This window comes from Cavia porcellus, unplaced genomic scaffold (genome assembly GCF_034190915.1).
Source record: "Cavia porcellus strain 051 isolate PalLab524CR breed Dunkin Hartley unplaced genomic scaffold, mCavPor4.1 scaffold_25, whole genome shotgun sequence".
Taxonomy (NCBI): Eukaryota; Metazoa; Chordata; class Mammalia; order Rodentia; family Caviidae; genus Cavia; species Cavia porcellus.
Genome location: NW_026947508.1, coordinates 54369872 through 54381070, shown reverse-complemented (window position 1 = coordinate 54381070; position 11199 = coordinate 54369872). Strand labels below are relative to the sequence as shown.

General features: G+C 36.2%; 1 pseudogene; it reads left to right on the top strand.

Moving 5' to 3' along the window:
* The first annotated feature begins 371 nt into the window (after positions 1-371).
* On the top strand, positions 372-3042 carry LOC100727920 (DNA endonuclease RBBP8-like; annotated as a pseudogene).
* Positions 3043-11199: the final 8157 nt, after the last annotated feature.

The following is an 11199-nucleotide window of genomic DNA, read 5'->3' as shown; positions in this document are numbered from 1 at the left end:
TGGCCCGGTCCACAGCAGCCTTGTCACTACCCATGGGAAACACAAGCTGCCCCTGCCAAGTTTTGAGCCAAAGAGGCTAGTGTGAAGAACCGAGGCAAACTGTCATCGCTTCACAGTCCTGGCAGACATCCTCTTTCTTGTTGGGGCTCTGGTGAATTTGAGTCAGTCATGCAAGCCATCTTTCTCCCCAGCCATAATGCCTGGTCCCAGGAGCTACTTTGGTTTGAGCACCAGGACCTGACTACTTCCATTGTGGAGCTTCACTCAGCGGAGGGATATTTCAGACATCCAAACACAACCCCACATTTATGTAATATAACAGAGAAAGTTCTGAAAACAAGCAAATAGAAGTGCAGAGCCTAGTAAACAAGATGGACATCTATAGAAGTGGTTGTGGGAGCCCTAGTTCTGCAGATATATCTAATGATTTTAAAGAACTTTGGACAAAGTTGAAAGAATATCATGATGAAGTACAAGGTTTGAAAGTAAAAATAACCAAACTGAAAAAGGAACACATTTTAGATCCACAAAGACTAGAAGAGATCTTCACCAAAAAATCAACAGTTGAAAGAACAACCGAAAGTCCTTCATGAAACTATTTAAGATTTAGATCAGTTACAAGCAGGATTATATGATCGCTGTGCTATAACTGAAGAACATATGCAGAAAAAAGCAAGATTTTGAAAGTATCTGACAGCAGAATCTTAAGCTTATTACAGAGCTTATGAATGAAAAGACTACTCTTCAGGAACAAAATAAAAAGCTTTTTGAACAACTGCAGCAGAAAATTGAGAGTGGTCGACAGCATCAAGCAACTGAGCTTGAACTTAAGGAAAGTGTTATTCCAGATTCACCACTAACAGCCTTTTCATTTTCTGGGACAGAAACCTATGAATAAAGGAGAATCTCTATGTCCAATATGGAGGGGAAAAAATAACTAAATTGGAGCTCTGTGTACAAATGCATTAAGAAAAGTTTCCAAGTTTCCAACTCATTCACGGCATAGCCCAAATGAAAAGGAAATTCTAGTTGCTGACACTTGGGATCAAAGTGAAGCTCCAGTGGCTAAACTATGTGGAATAAGCAGTTGTTCTACTGAGAAGTCATTTTGTTATTCAGCTACAGTTGTTGCCAAAATGCTGGGACTTGGTGTTGAAAAGGAGTCTCAATATCAAGGTCCCATGAACCCTCTTAGTGATGAGCTGTACCACTCTCTGGAAGGAGATCACAAGAAACAGCCTTTTGAGGAATCCATGAGAAATATTAAAGATAATTTAACATCTTCAGATTCTACTTCAAAAACTCCACCTCAAGAACTGACTACTTGGGTATCATCTCTTGTGTTTTCATCTCCTGTACCTCTTGTACCTGAGGAGTATGAAGAGTAGTTTCACTTTGAATACAAGTTTGTCCCCTTCTCTTTTAGACACTGGAAAGCAAAACCATCCCAAAACAACCCCTTTCAGCAGCACTTCTACCCTTACGTCAGAAAAAAAAATGGATCAAAATCTGAAGATACTGCCTTTTCATACATCGTAGTCTTGGGTCTGAAGTGAACAAGGCCATTAGCCAATCATTTTCTAGTAAGTAGACACTTAAAAACATAAATGAATCCATAAGTGAACAAGATACTAGTGATTTCAGTAAAGATATTGTTACCAATAAACAAATAGTGTCCCTGAGATTACTGGGATGCAGGACATCCAAAAGGAAGAAAACTGAGGAAGAAAGTGAACTTTAAATGAGCTGCCGCCAAGCCTTCTTTGATGAAGAAAATTCTCTACCTTTTCCAATGGATAACCAATTTTCCATGAATGGGGACCATGTAATGGATAGACCTCTGGATCTATCACATCCCTTTTCAGCTTTTCATCATCAAGAGGAAAGCCAAGCAAATGAGACTTCCAGAAACAGATTCAACCAAGTGACTTTTATGAAGCTTTTAAACCCACTTGAAGAGGCTGATCCTCAAGCCGCAAGGGCTTGAATGGTGACTGCCTGATGTCCTGGAGGGGTCCAGTTTATAGAAGTGCATCGGCCAGACATTGTGCAAATCTCCTCCAGATGATAAAACACCATTACCTATATTACATATAAAGGAAGAAAATTCCAACTTCAAAATCCCTTTATATCCACATGAAAGTTTGGAGGCAGAGATCATTTTGATGATATGAAGGGTGCTAATTCTAATGAGCCAATAAGCGTAAAAACCAGGTCATTTCATGGAGGATATGAACCTGCATCTGTTCTTCAGTTAAATCCTTGCAGGACTGCCAAAACAAAGCCCAACAATGACCAAGATGTATCCTTTGAAAATATTCAGAAGCAGACCTTTCTCAGGATAAAATGGATATTACTTTGTTCCTATTAGATACAAAGATGGCAGTCAGTCAAGATTAGGAAGAGAGACAGCAGACATGAATTTTACATTGGTTTGTGAAAGTTGACATTTAAAGGTGGAGAAACAAGGGCAAAAAGGATAAAAAGTCCAAGTAGAGGGAAAAAAAGATGAATGATACTTTGGGAGATGTTTGATCAGATAGCACAATCAGAATATGAATCTTGTTTAGCAGTTTCCCCCAGGTGGTAACTGAATTGGAGGAATTACCTGCTACCGTAGAGAACCAATTACACATAGTGATAAATAAGATAAAGTCAAACAGCAAGCATTTGTGGAACTCTATTTGAAAGATAATGAGAGAGAGACTAGCTTATGAAATTCTCCTCATAGTGCGGTTATTCAGAAAAATGATTGCTTGGGCACACACGTAAGTAATATGAAATTTATTATGCAGCTATGCCAGCTAAAGAAATAGAAAAGTTGGCTTCCTCTACAAGACACTGGTTTCACTATATTCCACCCAACACAGAGAATTTATGGGAAGTCGGTTTTCCTTCTACTCACACTTGTATAGAAAGAGATTACATGTAGGAAGATCTTGACCTTTGTCCTTGTCCAAAAAGAAGGCAGCGGCACAACACAATGTTTTCTCCAAAAGGCTGGGAACAGAAGATACAGAGGCTGAAATAGAAACAAAAAGATAGCGGGCAGTTTTTACCCTTTTAGTTGTTTATAGTTGAAAGTTGGTATTAAAAATTGACTTTATTAAGCTTCTGTAATTAGATTTACAAATCAGTTTTTCTATTAAGAATGTTTTCAAATGGAATTTACTTACCACACAAATAAGTATTTAAAATGTGGTTGCATTTATGCTTCATTGCTTTGCGTGTTTTTTCCTTTTAATGAGAAAAAAAACATGGAAAAGAAACTCCAAAAACAAAAGACATACAAATGACTGCAAGAACAACAAAAGACTACAAAAAGTAATGATACATGCTTTCAAAACAAGATGATAGGAATTTAACAATGGTTGTAATATTGCTATCTACAAAACAGTTGCTTAGATTACCAGATATAGACATGTAAAATTGATCTAATCCATCAGTATTTACTGTTCTTTTTCAAGAACTAATAGAATTAGTAGTATAATCATCTTAGCTATATTATGTACAGATAAACAAATTTATATCTTTTTCCTTTTTGCTTCCTTTTATCTTTCCTTCATCCTAGTTATTTTTACCCTTTGAGCAGTTTCTTACCCTTTTACAATATCTATTGTAGATTTTGGATCATATTTACTCTTTAAGTTCCTCACATTAGAGAGAATATGCCACAAGTCTGATTTATTTCACTTATGAATATGGTCTCAAGTCTCACCCATTTACCTATAAAGCCTCTGTGCAAATCTTCTTCATATCAGAGTAGTACTCCATTGTATAAAAATATCATACCTTTTTTATCCATTCCTCAGTGGATGGGCATTTAGGTCATTTCCAGGATTTGGCTATCACAAATTATGCTGCTATTAACATGGATAAACATATATAGCTGCGATACAATATTTTTAGTTCTTCTGGGAAAAGCACAGAGGTGAGATATCTGGGTCAAATGGGACATCTAATCCCAGCTTTTTAAATTTTTTTAAAATTTTAAACAGATTAAGACAAAAGAGGACACAACAAAGCAGATCAGATCAGAACAATGCAAGTAACACAGCATTTTACCACAAGACAACCCATAATTAAAAGTAACTACCATAGTGTCTCTTTGAAATAGTTGAGCATAGTTTCATATACAATATATCAAGCATAACAAAACAGTATAAAACCACTCAAGAGAATGATAGCATTGCAGGGCTTTCAGAACCAAATAGCAGAGAAGGAAAAATGGCTACTATATTATCTCATTATCCATAGAAAATTTGTTTATACTATCACACATGATAATATCCAGTAAGATATAACAGAATAGAACCAAAGGCAGCAGAAAAACAAAAGAATAAATAGTAGGACTTCAGAGTAATATGATAGCAAATCAGATGTGGCCATTGTAATGTCTTCTTTTCTTTAAAATAGCTGTTTATACTATTACAGATAATAAAATCAAACAAACTAGGATAAAATCACTGCAACTAATGAATGTAGACATTATAAGGCATCAAGTAATGTAATGGGGAATCATGATTACCATAAACTCTTATGTAATCTTAGCATTTCTTACACTAGGGAGACTATTCGGTATTTACACATGTGAGTTTGATTTATTTTGCTAATGAGTATGGTCTCAAGTTGTGTCCATTTATTTATAAATATCTCAATGTGATCATTCTTTATAGCTCAATAGTACTCCATTGTATAAAAATATCACAGCTTTTTTACCCATTCCTCAGTTGATGGACACTTAGGTTGTTTCCAAAATCTGGATATTACAAATTGTGCTGCTATAAAAATGGGTGCACATATATCACTGTGGTATGATGTTTGCAGTTCTTCTGGGAATATGCCTAGAAGTGGAATAGCTCGAGCAAATGGGACTTAACAATCCCAGCTTTCTGAGAAATCTCCAGACTGACCAACACAATGGCTGCACCAGTCTACACGCCCACCAACAGTATAGGAGAGTTCCTTTTTCCCCACAGCCTCTCTGGCATTTGTTGTTGATAGTTTTCTTGATCCTGCACTTTCTTTCAGGAGTAAGATGGAATCTCAGTGTGGTTTTAATTTGCATTTCTCTTATGAGTAATGATGATGAACATTTTTTCATGTATTTATTTGCCATTTGTATTTCTTCATCTGAGAAGCATGTATTCATCTCAGATGCCCATTTTTGGATTGGGTCTTTGAATTTCAGGGATCTGATTTTTTTAAATTATTTATATGTTTTAGACAGAAGTCCTTTGTCTGAGGAACAGTTCACTAAGATTTTTTCCCAGTTTTTAGGTTTTCTTTTCACTGTGCTGGAGATTTCTTTTGACATACAGAAACTTTTTAATAACATGTAATCCCAGCTATTGATTCTGGGAAGTATTTCCTGTGCGATTTGATTCTTGTCATGAATTCTCTACCTACCCCTATGTCTTCAAGATTTTTACCTAATTTGTCTTCCAACAGATTTAGTGTTTCTGCTTTAATATTCAGATCTTTGATGCATTTAGATTTTAGTTTAGTATACGGTGATAGGCTCGGGTCTAGTTTTACTTTTGGCATGTGCAGAGCCAGTTTTTCCAGCACCATTTATTAAAGAGCCTGTCATTCTTCCAGTGAATATGTTTGGCCCCTTTATCTAAGATAAGGTGGTTGAAAAGAAAAAGAATTGAAAAGGGGGGCTGGGGATTTAGCTCAGCAGCATAAGTACCTGCCTTGCAAGTGCTAAGTTGTGAGTTTGATCCCTGGTAACAAAAGATAAAAAAATAAAAAAAGATAAGGTGGTTGACTGTGATAGTAGTTGTGGTTTTATCTTGTAATCTATTCCATTGATCCTCAGCTTTGTTTTTATTCCAGTACCGTGTTGATTTTATTACACTTGCTTTGTAGTATAACTTCAAGTCAGGGAATGTGATGCCTCCTGCATTGCCTTTGCTGCTTAGAATTGCCTTTGCTATTCTAGGTCTCTTCTGGTTCCAGATGCATTTCAGGGTTGATTTCTCTAGGTCTATGAGGTATGTTGATGGTATTTTCATTGGGATTGCATTGAATCTGTGTAATAGTTATGGGAGGGTGGCCATTTTTACGATATTTATTTTTCCTATCCATGAGCAAGGGATGTCTTTCCATTTTCTGAGATCCTCTTCAATTTCTTTTTTTAGGGTATTATAATTTGTCCTATATAGGTCTTTTACTTCTTTTGTGAGATTAATTCCTACGTATTTCATTTTTTAGGATGTTAGTGTGAAGCGTATGGCTTTTATTTCTAAGTGATTTTGTTTTTAGTGTATAGAAATGCTATTGATTTTTTGAGTATTGATTTTATATCCAGCTATATTGCTAAACTTATTTATTATATCTAGGAGTCTTTCAATGGAGTTTTCAGGGTCTTCTATGCAGAGTATCATGTCATCTGCAAACAATGATAACTTAACTTCCTCTTTTCCTATCTTTATCCCTTTTATTTCTCTTTCTTGTCTAATGACTCTGGCTAGTATTTACAGTACTATGTTAAATAGGAGCAGTGATAAGGGACATCCTTGTCTTGTGCTGATTTTCAGGTAAAGGCCTTCAGTTTTTGACCATTTAGTATGATGCTGGCTGTAGGTTTGTCATAGATGGCCTTTATCATATTGAGGTAAAGACCATCTATTCCAATTTCCTCTAAGGTTCTTATCATGAATGAGTGTTGGACCTTATCAAAAGATTTGTCTGCATCTGTAGAGTTGATCATTTGATTCTTACTTTTGGCTTTATTGATATGGTGGACTACGTTTATTGACTTACATATGTTGAACCATCCCTGCATGCCTGGGATGAATCCCACTTGGTCAAGGTGTATAATCCTCTTGATGATTTGCTGCATCCTATTTGCCAATATTTTATTGAGGAGTTTTAGATCTGTGTTCATTAGGGAGATTCACCTGTAGTTCTCTTTTTTTAGTTTTTTAGTCTGTCTCAGGTTTTGGTACTAGAGTAATATTTGCTTCCAGGAAAGACTTAGGAAGGAGTGCTTCCTATTCAATTTCACTGAAGACTTTGAGGAGTGATGGCATTAACTCTTCTTTGTATTTCTTGTAGAACTCCCCAGTGAATCTGTCTGGGCCTGGGCTCTTTTTTGTAGGTAAGGACTTAATTACATTTTAAATTTCATTAGTAGAAATTGGGTTATTCATCAGTTTTACATCTTCTGGACCCAGATTTGGTACTTCATATGTTTCAAGGAATCTGTCCATTTCTTCTGTGTTATCGAACCTATGAGAATAGAGGTTTTTGAAGTAGCTGTTGATAATTTTCTGTATTTCCATAGTCTGTAGTAATTTTGCCTTTTTCATTCCTTATTGCATGAATTTGTGCTGTTTCTTTCATTTTTAAAATAAGGTTGGCCTGGGGCTTATCAATTTTATTTATTCTTTCAAAGAACCAACTCTTTGATTCATTGATTTTTTGGATTGTTTTCTTAGTCTCTATTGCATTAATTTCTGCTCTGATTTTTATCATTTCTTCCTTTCTTTTGGTTTTGGGCTTGATTGCTCTTCTTTTTCTAGATGTTTGAGATGTAGCATCAGGTTATTTATTTGTATGCGTTCTGTTTTCCTGATGTGAGAACTCAGTGAAATAATTTTCCTCTGAGGACTGCTTTCATTGCATCCCACAGATTCTGGTAAGTTGTATTTGCATTTTCGTTTGCTTGTAGGTATTATTTAATTTCTTCTTTAATTTCCCCTGTGACCCATGGATTGCTCAAGAGTGTGTTATTCAATTTCCATGTGTTTGCGGGGTTTTGCAGTCTCTTTTATTATTAATTTCGAGTTTCATAGCAGTATGATCTGATAACATGTATGGGATAATTTCAATTCTTCTGCATTGATTTAAATATGCTCTGTGAGCTAGTATATGGTCTATTTTAGAGAATGTCCATGTGCTGCTGAGAAGAATGTATATTCCGATGTTATTGGATAGAACAGTCTGTATATGTCTATCAAGTTCATTTGTTCACGGGTGTGATTCAGTTCTGTTATTTCTTTGCTGACTATCTGTCTGGTTGATCTGTCCCTTTGTGTCAATGGTGTGTTAAGATCTCCTGTTATAATTGGGTTATTGCTAATTTGATTTTTCATTTCTATTAATTCTTGCTTTGTATAGCTGGTTGCTCTGGAATTTGGTGCATATATATATTTAAGATAGTTATCTCTTCCTCTTTAAGTTTTCCCCTAACCAGTATGTAGTGACCTTTTTTACCTCTTAGGGATCATTCTTGGCTTGAAGTCCACATTATCTGCAAACAAAATAGCTACCCCCATTTTTTTGGGGGGGGGCCTGTTGCATTAAGTATTGTTTTCCATCCTTTGGCTTTCAGTCTGTGAGTATCCTTTTGCTTTAGATGGGTTTCTTGCAAACAATGTATGATTGGATGTTGTTTCTTGATCCATTCTGCCAGTCTGTTTCATTTAATTGATGAACTGAGACCATTTACATTAATGGTTATAACTGTTATATATCAGCATATTGTTGACACATTATCTTTCTGCTGTTGCTTTATTTTTCCATTCTGTTTAGTTGTCTACCTTGCTTAGTGCTTTTTTTCTATGTGTATCTAGACTATCTTTCTGTATTCTTTGAAGGGTTGACTTGGTGTTCATGAAATTCTTCAGCTGTTCTTTGTCATGGAAGTATCTCATTTCTCCATCCATTTTGAAGGACAGTTTTGCAGGGTACATCAGTCTAGGTTGAAAATAGTTTTCCTTTAGGATCTGGAATACTTCACTGCATGCTCTTCTTGACTTCATTGTTTGTGCTGAGAAGTCTGCTGTGTTTCTGATAGGTTTTCCTTTAAAGGTGATCTGTCTTTTTTCTCTGACAGGTTTTAATATTCTATTTTTATGTTGGATTTCTTGGATGGTGATTATTATGTATCTTGGTGTAGTTTTATTTTGATTATGGCTATTTGGATTTCTAGATGCTTCTGTGATCCTGATGTCAGTTTCCATTCTCATGTTTGGGAAGTTTTCAGCTATTGCTTCTCTAAATATCCTTATGACATTATGACATCCTTTATGTTTTCCCCTTCTTTTATCCCTATCAATCTTATGTTTTTTTCTTTGCATCATCTTGCAGTTGTTATTTCCTGATTCCTTTTATTTTTAAAGATCTTTCCTATTCACTACCTGTAATCTTGTCTTTATGGTCTGAAATTCTATTTTCACTTTTGTTGAGTCGGGTTTGACAACTTTCTTTTTTTTTTTTTTTTCCTTTTTATTGGTACCGGGGACCGAACTTATGACTGCCTGGTTGCAAGGCAAGCACTTATGTTGCTGAGCTAAATCCCCAGCCCCTGGGTTTGACAACTTTCAATGGAATTTTTTATTTCCTGTGTATCTCTTTGAATCTGCTTCATGCATTCTGTTTGTTTCTTAAATTGTTCATCCAGGGATTCTATCTCTCTTTTTTTTTTTTTTTTGTCTTTTTCATTTTTGTCGGTACCGGGGATCGAACTCATAACCGCCTGCTTGCAAGGCAGGTGCTTATACTGCTGAGCTAAACCCCCAGCCCCTATCTCTTTTTTTTGTTGTTGTTCCTCTAATTTTCTAACTGTGTCTTCTTTGATGTGTTCATCATCTCTTTCATTACTTTTCTCATTTCTTCTTTTACCTGGGAGATTATTTCTAGTTTGAATTCCTTTAAAGCTTCCTGGGGTTGCTTCTTTATTTCAGTTTCTATTATTACAGATATTTCAGGTGTGTGGTATATATTTTCTTCTATGCACATGGCTTCTAGGGTTTCTTGGGATGGGCTGGAGATTTGAGATTGCATTTTGGTCTTTCATTTTGTCATTTTCCTATATTTCTGTGTTTCAAGTGTTTTTCTAAGGCTTCCCCTGGATGTGTTTGAAATTGTCTCCGATGCCCTAGGCTTCTTGGACTGAATGGAGGCTGCTTAGTGTGGTCTAGTGAGGCCCTCAGGCCCTCCCATGCCGCTTTCATTGTTCCAGGTAGCTGGGCAGACACCTAACCCCTGTGGATGATGGGCTAAAGCTTTTCCTGGGCAAAGACAAATGCCCTGGAACTCACTTCACCTGTCTTAACTCCTGTAATTGACGAAGGTCACTGGGGTAATCTACTCAGGCTGCAAAGCCTCTCCAGGCTATTCTAGTGTGGCTGGGCTTTGGGCAGGTCCTTTAGCTCTGGGAGCAATGATCTTAACACAGTCTCTGGGGCTCAAGATGGTGATGATACTTATCCCAGCTACCACGTGAGTTTCCCGGTTCCTGGTTCCTGAGAAGGTTGCTTGGCATGTCTTGTCAGGACTGAAACCTGCTGGGTGAGCACAGCCTAGTGTGGCTGGGCTCTGGGCAGGTCCTTGAGCTCTGGAAGCAATGATCTTAACACAGTCTTCTGGGCTCCAGATGGTACGTGGACTCACCCCAGCCACCAGCTGAGTTTCCCCCCAACTTTTTTTTAAATGCTGCTATTTATTTTGGATATTGATCTCTTTTTTTATTTTGAAGAGAATAAAACCAAATGAAACAAAACAGAAGCGAGTCAATCAGAACAAAAGGGTGAACATGGTACATGACTTATAAAACAAAATACAAGGAGATCTACAATGGCTACCATAATGCCTCTTGTTATTTTCAGAAGATTCCTCATACTATCAGGCATAATAAAGTCAGACAAAATAGTACATAATAATAGTATGTCAGACAAAATAGTACATAATAAAACAAATAAAAACAAAACAATGGAAAGAGTGTAGGTCTTCAAAAGAAGATAATAGTAAAACCACAATGTGTATCATAATGCATTTGATGTCTTCAAAGTTGTTGTCTATACCATCAGATGTAACACAATCAAACAAAACAGAATAAAATCAGTCAAAACACAACAATGAAAACAATATGGGGTTCAAATCAAGATAATAGGAAATCAAAAATGCTTACCATAATGTATTTTGTTATCTTTGAAATACCTATCCACATCATCAAATATAATACAATTAGATAAACTGAAACAGAATAAAACCAAACTAAACAGAACAATCAAAGCAACATAGGTTTCAAATCATGATAATAGATTAACAATGGCCACTGCCTTCCCTTTTTAGACAGTTCCTCCCCTCTCACTTTCACAGGATGTATGATACATTTTGAATCCCTCTAACTCCTTTAGTTTTTATGCTAGGGAGGCAACACAATATTCACCTGTGTAACTGAAC